At 44.9% G+C, this 14,594-nt stretch overlaps 1 protein-coding gene across 1 annotated transcript in view; it reads right to left on the bottom strand.

The window, feature by feature from the left end:
- Positions 1-9,699, bottom strand: part of GRIK5 (glutamate ionotropic receptor kainate type subunit 5) — a 344,153-nt gene extending 334,454 nt beyond the window's left edge. Inside the window, exon 1 of the mRNA XM_030213069.1 lies at positions 9,455-9,699. The gene's annotated coding sequence lies outside the window, so the exon portion shown is untranslated. The remainder of the gene's footprint in view (positions 1-9,454) is intronic.
- Between the last annotated feature and the right edge of the window lie 4,895 nt (positions 9,700-14,594).

Here is a 14,594-nt window from a genome sequence, read left to right as displayed (position 1 = left end):
TGACAGTAGGCGCTGATTCCTCAGCCTCCTCACATGAGGTTTTCTTTAAAGCCAATGCTTAACTTCAATGTTTCAGGTCAGCAGAATCAAGCTCCGCTTTCTACGGTGTACAGGAAGTATGGAAGGGCTCCAACGTCATACAGAGAGACAATCATACATCATAGGAATACTACACAACAGAGTACCAAAGCTATTGTGAACCCATATCATACTAATGTGCTAAATCCAGGTTGTGTAGAAGGAATACTGCAAGTCAGAGTGCCAGATCTCAGATATTACAACAGGAATAACATAAGATAGTTTGTTAAGTCCAGGCATTGCCATAGCAATACCACATGATAATATACCAGAGCCATTGTAGTATCACAGAAATACCGTATGGCATTGCATTAGATCTAGACGTCTGTTTACGCTTTCCAAAAATACTAGGACTAGGGAGCAAGCGAAGAAGCTACAATGTAGTAAATTTAAAACGAATAGGAGAAAAGTTTTCTTCACTCAATGTGTAATTAAACTCTGGAATTTGTTGCCAGAGAATGTGGTAAAGGCGGTTAGCTTAGCGGAGTTTTAAAAAAGTTTGGACGGCTTCCTAAAGGAAAAGTCCATAGACCATTATTAAATGGACTTAGGGAAAATCCACTATTTCTGGGATAAGTAGTATAAAATGTTTTGTACTTTTTTGGGATCTTGCCAGGTATTTGTGACCTGGATTGGCCACTGTTGGAAACAGGATGCTGGGCTTGATGGACCTTTGGTCTTTCCCAGTATGGCAATACTTATGTACTTATGCAGACATTACAGGAAGGCAATCATACTGTAATGTTCTAAATTCCTCCAGTAGCACTGCCTTGAGAATGCCATGAGCTCATTAGTGGGGTTAGACTTGGCCAGTACCTGGATGAGGAATCACTAGGTAAGACCAGTTGCTGGGGGCTGTACGGCCAGATCTTCCATTAGATGAACTGGAGGGTGGTATAAAGCTTTTAAGGCAAGCCACTACATACATCTTTGTGGTGCTGACATCAAGCTAATAGAGCTTATCCCACCACTGAAGGTCTGACATACATCTTTGTGGTGCTGACATCAAGCTAATAGAGCTTATCCCACCACTGAAGGTCTGAGGGAGTTAACAGGGCTCATTCCACCCACTGCTGAAGAGAAGAGGCCCAAAACTATTTCCATTAGACAGAGAAGGGAATGAATGTGGGTGGATATGAGGAGCGGAGAGAGGAGATTGCACATTACACGAAGAAGACAAAGAAATTAGGGTGAATCTGGCATTCTAGGAAGGGGGTGGAGGGGAAAGATATGAAGATGCTGGGCCAATGGAGAACAGAAAAAGAAAGATGCTTGACAGGGGGCAAGAGAGAGGAGATGCTGGGCACTATAGATAGTGAAAGGACGGGTATGCTAGGCTGGGCAGAGACTTAGAGGAAGAGTGTGGGGATGCTGAGCAGGAGGAGAGAATGAGGGGAATGTTATAGGTACTGTATAAGGGGAGAGGGCACAAGCCTGAAGACATGCCTAGGGTGCCTAATGCCCTAGAGGGCTACATAAGGCAACAGCAAACCTGTGCAATAGTGTGCCAAGAAAAAATCACTTTGACTCTTCTCTCTCCTTCTCTGCTCATAACCAGCAGATTGCCAAGACTTGTCGTTTCTTTCTTTACAACATCCGTAAAATCCGCCCCTTTCTTTCCGAGCACTCTACCAAGACCCTCATCCACACCCTTGTCACCTCTCGTTTAGACTACTGCAATCTGCTTCTTGCTGGCCTCCCACTTAGTCACCTCTCCCCTCTCCAGTCGGTTCAAAACTCTGCTGCCCGTCTCGTCTTCCGCCAGGGTCGCTTTACTCATACTACCCCTTTCCTCAAGACCCTTCACTGGCTCCCTATCCGTTTTCACATCCTGTTCAAACTTCTTCTACTAACCTATAAATGTACTCACTCTGCTGCTCCCCAGTATCGTCCTTCCCTACACCCCTTCCCGTGCACTCTGCTCCATGGATAAATCCTTCTTATCTGTTCCCTTCTCCACTACTGCCAACTCCAGACTTCGCGCCTTCTGTCTCGCTGCACCCTACGCCTGGAATAAACTTCCTGAGCCCCTACGTCTTGCCCCATCCATGGCCACCTTTAAATCTAGACTGAAAACCCACCTCTTTAACATTGCTTTTGACTCGTAACCACTTGTAACCACTCGCCTTCACCTACCCTCCTCTCTTCCTTCCCGTTCACATTAATTTGATTTGACTTGCTTACTTTATTTATTTTTTGTCTATTAGATTGTAAGCTCTTTGAGCAGGGACTGTCTTTCTTCTATGTATGTGCAGCGCTGCGTAAGCCTTGTAGCGCTATAGAAATGCTAAATAGTAGTAGTAGTCACAGTTACCATGTTGGAGCTGTGATCATAAGTATATAAGTATTGCCATACTGGGAAAGACCAAGGGTCCATCAAGCCCAGCATCCTGTTTCCAACAGTGGCCAATCCAGGTCACAAATACCTGGCAAGATCCCAAAAAAGTACTAAACATTTTATACTGCATATCCCAGAAATAGTGGATTTTCCCCAAGTCCATTTAATAATGGTCTATGGACTTTTCCTTTAGGAATCCGTCCAAACCTTTTTTAAACTCCGCTACGCTAACCGCCTTTACCACATTCTCTGGCAACCCTCAATATGCATAAATGGGTAGAAAGAGGAGAAGAAAATTAAATAAGCATGTGCCAAATGCAGGGCATTCCCCAGGAAATACAGATTTGTGTACATGAGAATGAGGCTCTGGGTGCCTTGGCACTACTGAAAGGATAAAAATTGTGCAGCACTGTGCAAATACTCTACTACAGTCCATCCAGACCAGCTGGGAGCTCACAGCTCGCTTATTCCCATTATCTGCCCCTTCTCATCAAAGGCAGAGAAAGAAAAGCACTGAAAGAAAAACAGGATGGGATTATAGAAGAGGAATGTTCCAGCCTGCTGCAGGACCTAAAGTGCAGAACAGCTCTCAGGTACCCTCCAGAGAGTGTGCCCTGAGCCCTGAATGGGTTGGGGAGAGTTTGATGCACCAAGATTGAAGGTGCTGAGAAGAGCAGTTTAAAAGAGGAGGGGGAGGGGAGTCTGACCATTGAACCTCAGTCTTGTTAGGTCCCAGGCAGACTCTGGTGTGAAGGATCTGGCCTCAGTAACGAAATCTTTGGAACAGATGGACACATTTCTGCCTCATTGTCCTTCATCTGGTGCCTGCTCATCACCAGCTTCTGCGGGGAATAAAAAGAAGAGGGTCCAAGCTGGTACAGAGAGCAAACAGCTCAGACCGACAGCAGTGTGCATGAAGGTCTGTGTGTATGTGTTGGTTATAGGTTACACTGAACCTTACCATCAATGCTTTCTCTTAGGGCACTAAATGCAAGACTTTTACTCACGTTTCACTTAATTCATGTAATAATAATAATCTTGAGAGGTGCTTTATCAGTTTATCTGTTCACTTATTTATACATTTATATTACATTACATTCCAGTCTTATATTCCGACCATACCTTCCAGTCTTTACTCCACCAATACCTTATCAATTCAAGGCGGATTATAATTTTAAGAGGCTACAACAAATTTGTCTAGGAATGCCAGTTCTATAAAATCAGCAATTGAAAGCTATTAAATATTACTTGACAAACTATATTTATAGTACAGATATGTTTTAAACAGGTTTTTAGAAATGAATAGCTATCTGCATAATATATGGGTCCTCACTATATGCAAGCGTATTGGCATTACATTTCAAGGCCCCATATTCATGCATCACAAATATGCAGATAGCACATTGCATATTAATGTTTCTGTATGCGCACACATTTGTGTATATATGAGTGTACTCATGACATTTTAGAAGCGTCATAGGATATCAGCTATTGCTGTCTTAGAAGGCAATAGTCAAAATGAAAATATAATCACACTTCATGTTTTTTGTTTCCCAAGGATACCAGTGGATTATGGCAGATAGATATAGTTTCTTAGAAGTGAGAGAGATCCCCAGAGGCAAAGAATAAGAAGAGATGAGGTGAGACAGAGAAGAGAGACATGGGCAGAAGACAAAAGAGAGAAATGAGGGACAGAAGAAAAACAATGAAAAGAGAGAATGGGGAGGGTAAGCGAGGAAAGAAGAATGATATTGGAGGACAAGTGGGGAAGAAAGATAAAAGACAGAAAAAAGAAGAAACAGATGAGTGGAAAGTGGGGGAAAGATATGGAAGAAGAAGGGAAGAAGAGTAGAAAGATGAGAGGACATGTGGAGACAAACAAGAAAGAGAAGAAAAGCTGGGGTCATGAGAGGAAAGGGGCAAAACATAAATAATAAGGAAAGACACATGGGAAAGAAGAATGAAAAACATGGGAGAAAATATGAGAAATAGCAAGAAGAAAGATGGGAGGAGAGGCAGAAGAACAAAGAAAAATAGATGGAAGGAGACATGATGAGAAAATAAGAAAACGTGATGGGAAGAAATAAGCAGAAATAAGTCTGGTTGGCAGAGAAGAGGGAAAAGGATAGAAGGAGAGGTGGACAAAACTGGAGAGAAATAGAAAGAGATGTAGTGATGAGAGAAGAGAGAGATGATATGAGAAGCAGAAAAGAAAGAGATAGGAGATCAGATGGGAGAAGAGGCAAGGATCAGAGAAGAAAGAAGAGAGAAACGAGGAATCCAGAAATCTAAGGATAGGTGAGAGAAAGAGATAGGTGCAGAAGCAGAAGAGAAAGAAAAACAATGGCATGGTGAAATAAAGAGAGAGGTGGAAGATAGCAAAAGAGAATTGGGAAGAGAGTGAAGAGAGAAAGATAGATGGGAGAAATGGTCAGAGTTGAAAGGAAAAATGATGAAGAAAACTATGAGGGAAAAGAGATAGCAGGATAGCAGCATAATAGAAGAGATAAAAGATTAAAAGAGATCTGAGAGAAAAGTGGGAAAGAGAAAAAAGGGATAGAGAAGTTAGATCAAGGAGTAAAAAGGGATGGGAAAAAAAGTATATGGAGACAGAACTGTAATTGAAGGATAGATGGGAGAAGAGAGAAAGCACAAGAAAGACAGGAGAAGAAATGAAGAAGAAGAAGTAGAAGGTGAAGTGTGGTTAAAAAAGAAGTGAGGAGATCAGAGGAATAAAAGAAAGATGAACAGATTAAGAGAAAATGGGGAGAAAAAGAGAAAATAGAAGAGAAATGATGAGAAGAAAAGAGGAATGGATGAATGTTTGGGAAGGGGAGAAAGATGGAATGAAAGGTTGGGAAGGAGTTGTAAGAAATAGAAAGAAAAATGTAGAGCAGAAAAAAAGAGACAGAGAAGAGCCAGGGAAGAGAGATGAAAAAAGAGCAAAGAAGGGCTGAAAGAAGAGAAATGGGCACAGACAATAGGAAGCAATGGGAAGATAGGTGTTTAGGGAAAGAGATGAGAGGAGAGATGGGAATAAGTGGTGAAGAGAGGAAAATAGGAGACATGAATATATAGATGAATAAGTGAAAGAAAGTGTGGCAAGAAAGATGTGAGGAGAATGGAAGGTGGGAACAAGAAAGGCCTGCTGGTCTGTTCAGTCATACTTGTCTACTACTTGTCTACTAATACCACCTTTCCATGAACAATGGAGTTCTGTATCTCCTCTCTCTTGTCTTTTTCTTTCTATTCTCTTTAGTTTTAGCTGTGTATGCCGCATAGATGCATTTTTTTATATAGGCAAATGGGGAAGAGAGATGGAAGGAGAAGAGACAAGAGGAGAGAGATGGGAAGGACATAACAGAAAAATGGGATGAAGGGTGTATTGAAGGAAAAGAAAGATGGAATAAATGAAAGGGTAGTATATGAGAAAGAGATAGGAAGGAGATGGATAAGAAAGGAGAGATACTGTGTAGATTGGAGAAGTGAGGAAGAGATAGGAAAGGTGAGTCTGACGTCGGTGCCGGGCAAGATGGTGGAGGCTATTATTAAGAATAAAATTGCAGAGCATATACAAAAACATGGACTGATGAGACAAAGTCAGCACGGATTTAGTGAAGGGAAGTCTTGCCTCACCAATCTAATGCATTTTTTTGAGGGGGTAAGCAAACATGTGGACAATGGGGAGCCGGTTGATATTGTATATCTGGATTTTCAGAAGGCGTTTGACAAAGTGCCGCACGAAAGACTCCTGAAGAAATTGCAGAGTCATGGAATCGGAGGTAGGGTATTATTATGGATTAAGAACTGGTTGAAAGATAGGAAGCAGAGAGTAGGATTGCGTGGCCAGTATTCTCAGTGGAGGAGGGTAGTTAGTGGGGTCCCGCAGGGGTCTGTGCTGGGTCTGTTGCTTTTTAATGTATTTATAAATGACCTAGAGATGGGAATAACTAGTGAGGTAATTAAATTCGCCGATGACACAAAATTATTCAGGGTCGTCAAGTCGCAGGAGGAATGTGAACGATTACAGGAGGACCTTGCGAGACTGGGAGAATGGGCGTGCAAGTGGCAGATGAAGTTCAATGTTGACAAGTGCAAAGTGATGCATGTGGGTAAGAGGAACCCGAATTATAGCTACGTCTTGCAAGGTTCCGCGTTAGGAGTTACGGATCAAGAAAGGGATCTGGGTGTCGTCGTCGATGATACGCTGAAACCTTCTGCTCAGTGTGCTGCTGCGGCTAGGAAAGCGAATAGAATGTTGGGTGTTATTAGGAAGGGTATGGAGTCCAGGTGTGCGGATGTTATAATGCCGTTGTATCGCTCCATGGTGCGACCGCACCTGGAGTATTGTGTTCAGTACTGGTCTCCGTATCTCAAAAAAGATATAGTAGAATTGGAAAAGGTACAGCGAAGGGCGACGAAAATGATAGTGGGGATGGGACGACTTTCCTATGAAGAGAGGCTGAGAAGGCTAGGGCTTTTCAGCTTGGAGAAGAGACGGCTGAGGGGAGATATGATAGAAGTGTATAAAATAATGAGTGGAATGGATCGGGTGGATGTGAAGCGACTGTTCACGCTATCCAAAAATACTAGGACTAGAGGGCATGAGTTGAAGCTACAGTGTGGTAAATTTAAAACGAATCGGAGAAAATTTTTCTTCACCCAACGTGTAATTAGACTCTGGAATTCGTTGCCGGAGAACGTGGTACGGGCGGTTAGCTTGACGGAGTTTAAAAAGGGGTTAGATAGATTCCTAAAGGACAAGTCCATAGACCGCTATTAAATGGACTTGGAAAAATTCCGCATTTTTAGGTATAACTTGTCTGGAATGTTTTTACGTTTGGGGAGCGTGCCAGGTGCCCTTGACCTGGATTGGCCACTGTCGGTGACAGGATGCTGGGCTAGATAGACCTTTGGTCTTTCCCAGTATGGCACTACTTATGTACTTATGTACTTATGAAATGTAGAGATGAGAAAGTTAGAAGAAAGTAATCTGAATGGCACCAGATAGGTGCAGAAGTGGAAAAGAGAAAGAAGAGCAATGGGAAGAGAGATGTGGAAAGAGGGTGAATGAAGATAAAGAGGTTTGGGAATTTAGTAGAGAAAGATGAGAGCAGAATGTGGAATACAGGACAACCATTTTTGGAGAGATAGCAGAAGTTCACAGATACGAGGCTGGCATGACAGCGCAGAGATATGGAAGGGAGAGAAAATATGGTTGGAGAGGGGGGTGCATAAAAGTGAGAGATGGGAGGAGAGGTAAGAGATGGGCAGAGAAAGGGAAGAGAGACAAAATAGATATGAGAAGAGAGTTGGGAAATAAGGAAAAGAGATGAGAAATAAAAAAGGGTGATATAGGGATATGAGGAAGAGAAAAGTGAGATGGGGGAAAAGGTGAAAGTGAGGAACAGAAAAAAGATGAGAAGAGAATAGAGAAGGAAAATGGGGAAGCAGTATAGAAAAAGAGGGATGAAAGAAGCAATATGGAGAGAGGCATGATTGCGGGAAAGGTGAAGAGAAGAGGAAAGATGGGGAAAGACATGAGGAACAGCAGAAAGAAAATGAAGATGGGGAATGGAGAATGAACAAGAGAAAAAGAGAAGATATAAAAAGAAAACAATATATGAGGAGACTTTGGTATGTGGGAGAAGTAGGAAAGGGAGAGAGAACGTGGGAAGAAATATGGGGAGCGAGAAGAGAAAATTAAGAGGGTAGGTGGGAAAGAGGATAAAAGTGAGAAGAGGGAGAAGGAGATAAAAGAGAAGAGAGAGATGGAAGAGAAGATGGAAAGTGAGAGAGAAGAGACGGGAAAGGTGAGAAAGGAAGACAGGTAAAGGAAGGGAGTAGAAAAGAAACAGAAAAAATATGGAGAAAAGAGTGATAAAAGGGAGAGATGGAAGAATAGAGGAAAGAACAAGAAGATGAGTGGTAGAGGAGGTGAAGCTCTGACATGGCAAAGAAAAAGCAGCAGGTTCCTTTTTTTTTCTGTGTGCATGTGTGTGTCTGGTGTATGAAGTGCCTGATGCAAATTGTGTGCAGACACTAGAATTAGTAAACAATCACATAACATGCTGATTACATGCTCCCTGGTGCACGCTGCAAAACCATAGGATATTTCTCTAGTAACAAAGCTGGCAGAAGTAACTAGGCAAACTGGATGGACCTTTTGGTCTTTTTTTCTGCTGTCATCTACTATGTTGCTATGCTGCTCTACAAGAAAGCGAAAATAATGTACAATGGCCATAATGGTGTGTCTTCTTGGACAGAGGAAAGAAGAGAAAGATTAGATAAACAGATCGAGGTAGACAGACTGGCCAGTAGACACAGACTAAATAAATACGGATCTGTCTTATTTGAACCGCCTCATAAATAACCCCATTAGAAGGTCTTCTGGTAAGAACAGAGCTCATTCTCAAATTTGCGTAATCGTATTGAGCTGGGTAGTTACCTATTAATTAATTCAGCTCTCCCCCAGCCCACCTCCTTCCTATTCAGGATTCAGGAGCTTCAAAGCTAATGAGAGGGTAAGGCCAGGTGCAAGCGCAGTCTGGCTGGCTGTATTGTGCTAGATAAGAATGGCTCAGTTGTACTAGTTGCCTATGGAGTTGGGCAATCAGAACCACTGCCCCCTACACCATCCCTTATAATAAAATAGGACATAGGGGAAGCAGCACATATGGAGACCTACATATACACACACACATACACACACACATCGATTACTCCTCCCCCTCTTGCCCTACCAATACACACAACATATAGACACCATCACCCTACACCCAAAGATCGCCACCCTATATACACGGCCACTACTGCCCCTATACATAAAACCCACGAGCGCACTCCCTCCCCAGACACCTACAGCCTACATGCACAGGATGTATATAATATATAAATACCCATAACTTAGATAAAAAAAACAATCACAGCTATATATAACGCCCATAAACCTCTGCCATTCAGCCAGTCCTTATACAACCTACACTTTGACTCCCCGAGAAGAGGGGGGGGGGGGGGGGGCGGAGGATTCTGACTTACGGAATTAGTGAAGTGCAGAGTCCTGGAGATGCCAAACCCTTGGCCAGAAGGGAGCTCCCAGCTCAGTCTGTCCCCGAGGAATCCTCAGCAGCACACCTCGGTCTCCATCCTTGGGAGGCGATCAGGGGAGCCGACGGGTTGGTGGAGGTAATCCAGCCCCTCTGCCCCCGAAGATGAAAATCCACCCCAAAGCACACAAAAATATACTAAAGCAAAAGCAAACAAAAAAAAAACTGGAGAGGGATCTGGACTTCTGTTGTCCTGATATTTATTCCCTGTCCCGATAGTTATTTTGTCTCCATTTGGATTATTTTATTATCACGATAGTCTCTGTCCCACTCCTTTGTCCAGATCCTGGTTATCGTCCCGAACCTGGTTATTGTGTCTCAGGATCCTAGTTATTCTGCTATTACTATTTGGTTATTCTTGTGTCACGATCGCTATTCACTGTCTTGATCATTGTGGTGCTGTCGCGATGGGGTTATTCGATTGTACTGATTCTGATTATTTGGTTGTACAACCAGAGAGACTGCCATCCTGTACAGACAATCGGATCACTGGCCCCAACAAGTACAAAGCCCCCCAGGGGCGCACACATCGAGGCCCCCAAGATCGTATACATAGGGCCCCCCTCCTCCAGTCCCTACGCCCAGAGAAAGGAAGTTTACCCCCGCGCCAGAGGGGCGGTGGGGAGGGGGATTTCAGATTATTAAAACTCCCAAATTCCAGCACAGAAATGTAGGGGGTTGAAGTTCTCCAGGGGTCCCAAGATTCGAATCCGCTTCATCACACCCTAAGAGAGGAGGCAGGCGAGAGCAGGGGGGGGGGGGGGGAGTAGAGAAGGCAAGGAAGAAAGGGGGTAAAGGGCAGAGAGCGAAGTCAGGTGGTTCAGAAGAACTGAATAGGGGCAGCTGAGGAGAGCTTGGGGGGGGGGGGGATCAAGGGTCCCAGAGGCGGCTGCAGCACTCCAGCCCCAGAGCTGTCCGATAAGAAATTGCTGTTTCTGCTCGCCGAAAACCAGATGATAGAGGAAACCAGATCCGCTCCGGTGGGGGCTGTGAGGGGCTACAAGGGCGTCAAGCTGCCCGTCACCAGGGAGAAGGCCACAGAGGGTCTACACGTGCAATCCGCTGCCCAGAGAGCAAAGGTAAATCTCCCCAGAAAAGAGGACTCATCCATGAAAGCAGGGGGAGGAGGGGACCCAGAGATCTTCAGCGGGCGTCTGGCTCAGACGAGAACAGGGTCCCTGGAGCTGGCGATCGGGCCCCACCCGCCGCCCCTACTGCTTCGCTCCTTCGAGGTTCCGGGACGCTCAGGGGACCCCAGTTCTTTTCTCTCAGTCCTGCCTCCCAGCTCAGAGATAGGGGCCCCGGGCTCGGAGGGCCTGCAGCGTGTGAAGGAGGAGTGCAGGGACCCCTTTCTCCCTGGCTTTGGGGGGAGGGGGGTCGGTGCTGTGGAGGTGTCGGACTCCTGGCTGGAGGAGAGGGGCTTCCGATTTCCAAGGGAGAGGAGGGGGCTCTCAGAGCATTGGTATTCCGTGCTGGCTGCTCCTGCTGCTGGAGGAATCCTGATCAGCTCCTCAGTATGCAGGTCTCAGCGCAGCTCCTCACACCATCAATGGGCGGAGGGGAGGGAAGAGGGGGAGGAAGGGGCAGGCCGGAGCAAACAGCATGTAAGCAAGTCCCGGAGAGAGAGGGCAGCGGAGGAAGAAAGGTGAGGGGGGGGGGGGGGGGAGGAGGCTTACAACATGAGAAAGGGGAGGAGAGGGGATGTGCAAGGGTGAGACAGGAAAACGGTTCAAAATAAAGGGAGAACAAAGAAAATGCGAGAGAGGAGGGAAGGCAGGATAGAGAACAGAGAGAGGAAAGGAGGGCAAGACCTGTGATTTATGTCACGGTCCCGCTCCCCAGCCCCACACGGAGCTCCTAGAGGGAGAGTCAAGAGTGAGCTCACAAGGAAGGGAAGGCAGCGGGGCCCCATGCTGGAATGGGGGTGGGGGGTGGAAGTCTTTGGCAGTGCTGGAAAGAGGGTGGCTTTGGAGCCTCTGGACTGGGTAAGCTTAGGAGCGAGGAAAGAAAAGAGACGAGGGCTTTGTGTCAGGGGATGAAAGAAAAGGCAAAGTAGGCTTCCAGGTGCCACCCTTCCCTGTGATCGCCAGTTTGCCAGTCAGAGACTGTTTTTAACATTCACGACCTACAGTAGAACGAGAAAAGACATCAGTGAAGCTCCAGGGTGTAAATCTTTCAGGATTGCACCGTTAGGGGAAACTGCTCCAAGAAACTTAACAGTAGCAACTATAGTCTTTCTGCTCCTTAACTGCTTATAAGTGTTGGTAATGACTCTCAAATAATATACTTAAAGCTATCACTTAACTTCTTGTGCGAGTGCAATATAGTTTCTGCCGCATACTACCTAAACTTCGTGAATTGGTAATGTACATACCTTAACATCATTATTATACCTCTCAACGTACAAAAGCAAAATGATTTGTGCAGATATTTAAATGACTTCAACTCTAAAGAACTTTATCTTCTTAGCAAGCACTCCTTCTTTTGTCATCATCAGTCCAAATATAATAGTGCCCAACGAAAGTGCTTCAAAGTTGGGGGTGGGGGAGGTTGAAGAAGTGGAGTCAGAGACCCTCACTCATAGGAGCCAGCTCTGTGGGTGCTTAAACATCTTCAATATTGAACAAATTCTTTGACTATGTCCATGGAGAGGCGATTTCTGTTGGGTTTAGCATCCCCAATAAGTTGGCTCCCAATTGCCTGGGGGGAAGGGGAGGGAGAGATGCCGGTTGGGGGCGTGAGTTTCTGGTTATGCCCCTGCTGTATATGATTTGCATACAATGGACCTATCCCAAATAAAACCTGTTAACAGAGGGTTGAACCCCTTGCCAGCCAGAAATGCTGAGTACGGGGCCCAGTAGGGCCTAACTTGGCTTCATGGCAGTGTGTTAGGGGTCCTTTTATGAACCAGCAGCAAAAGGGGACCTGTAATGGCATTGGTGCGTGTTTTTCACGCACGCTAAGGCCCCCTTTTACAGCAACGGCTAAAAGGCAGGTCTTTGTTTTTTTCAAGAAATGGCCAAGGCGGCAAGCGAAGCACTTACCGCATGGCCATTGAGGTGGCCGTAAGGGCTCCCACACTAACCCAGCAATAACCAGGCAGCAAGAGGCACTGCCCGATTACCACCGGATACACACCAGCACTACAAAAATTGAAATATTTTTGCAGCGCCAGACATGGCGCGCACTGGGGGAGGGAACTACCATCAGACTGCTGCGGTAGCCCAGCGGTACTTCCCATTTAGCGAGCAGTAAGCCCACGTTGGGCTTACCACCACTTCGTAAAAGGGCCCCTTGGTTAGTCAAACAGGAAGGGGTGGGGCTCAGCATACAACAATCCTGTTTGCTATATAAGTACATAAGCACCGCCATACTGGGAAAAGACCAAGGGTCCATCAAGCCCAGCATCCTGTCTCCGACAGCGGCCAATCCAGGCTTCAAGAACCCGGCAACCCCCCCCCCCCCCCCCCCCAAAAAAAAAATGTTTTTTAAATAATGTTCAATGGACTTTTCCTTCAGGAATCTGTCCAAACCCCTTTAAATTCCGTAAGGCCAGCTGCTGTCACTACATTCTCTGGCAACGAGTTCCAGAGTCTAACTACACACTGAGTAAAGAAAAACTTTCTCCTGTTTGTTTTAAATCTACCATATTCTAGCTTCATCTTGTGTCCCCTGGTTTTGTTGTTGTTTGAAAGTGTAAACAAACGCTTCACATCTGTCCGCTCTACTCCGCTCATTATCTTGTAGACTTCTATCATATCACCCCTCAGCCGCCTTTTCTCCAAGCTGAAGAGCCCTAACCTTCTCAGCCTTTCCTCATAGGGAAGTGGTTCCATTCCCTTTATCATGATCGTCGCCCTTCTCTGCACCTTTTCTAATTTCTTTATATCTATATGGTGGTGATCATTAAGCCTCACTGCTGTGGGTTGTGACCCAGGCACTGGCATGGAAGCCCATGTCAGCCCTGCAAGGCCCCCGCTTGCATGGCAGGGCACCTCAGGCCAACCTAAGGGTTAGCCAGCTTGCTATGGAAGATAACTTACATGGGTTGGAATTTATTATTGTGCACAGTGTTAACAGCGCAGTATTATTTGCTGTGTTTTTATATTTTGCACAACAAAACTGTTGCCTGTTTAACACCACTCACTAATCAAAGCCAGAATAACATTCAGACTATGTACATTAAAACTCTATATGGCTGTAAACTCTGTCGAGCAGGGACTGTCTCTTCATGTTCAAGTGTACAGCGCTGCATACGTCTAGTAGCGCTATAGAAATGATAAGTAGTATTAGTAGTAGTAGTTAATCCCTGATTATATGCAACCTTTAATTGATCTTCCCCTTCACAACACTCTCCCTGGTTCAAGAGATTTTTTATTTATTACATTTTTACCCCGCGCTTTTCCACACACACCAGGTTCAATGCGGCTTACATAGTAAATAGAATTACAAAGTATTGTAAGGAGAATATTACAAACTGTAGTAAACATAGTAATAGTAAGGTTTTAAGAGTATGTGAATTGAACATGGAAAGGTAAACAAGCAAAAGGAAAGAGATTGGGAGGGGTATGGTATAGGGAAGATGGAGAAGAGAAGACTGGGGGATGACCCTCAACTATCCCTGTTGCAAAAATGTGATCTACAAGTCAATCTACATGTAAGGATTCCCTTACCTCTGTACCAAATGGTGGAATTCCGTCCTGAAATTCACTAGATGGGCTTAATTATTTGATATTCCATAAATACCTTAAAGCCTCTCTGTTTAAAGCAATTTCTCACAGATGATCATAATTAATTTAAACCCCTAATTGTACAATTATTCAATTTCTCATTTCCATTATAATTGTTATTATACATGGATGACTATAAATTGTTACCTTTTCGCATCTAGCATTCATTTCCATATTACAGATTGTAATACTCAATCCTCATATGAGGCCCTGTTTACTAAGGTGACTAGCGTTTTTACCTAAACGCTAAAGATTCCCATATATTCCTATGGGCATCTCTAGCGTTAGCACCAGGGGCGTAGCCAGACCTTGGCGGGAGGGGGGGGTCAAGAGCCCGAGGTG

The sequence above is a fragment of the Microcaecilia unicolor genome, chromosome 8 (assembly GCF_901765095.1).
Source record: "Microcaecilia unicolor chromosome 8, aMicUni1.1, whole genome shotgun sequence".
In the NCBI taxonomy this organism is placed as follows: Eukaryota; Metazoa; Chordata; class Amphibia; order Gymnophiona; family Siphonopidae; genus Microcaecilia; species Microcaecilia unicolor.
This window is presented reverse-complemented; position numbering and strand designations above follow the sequence as displayed.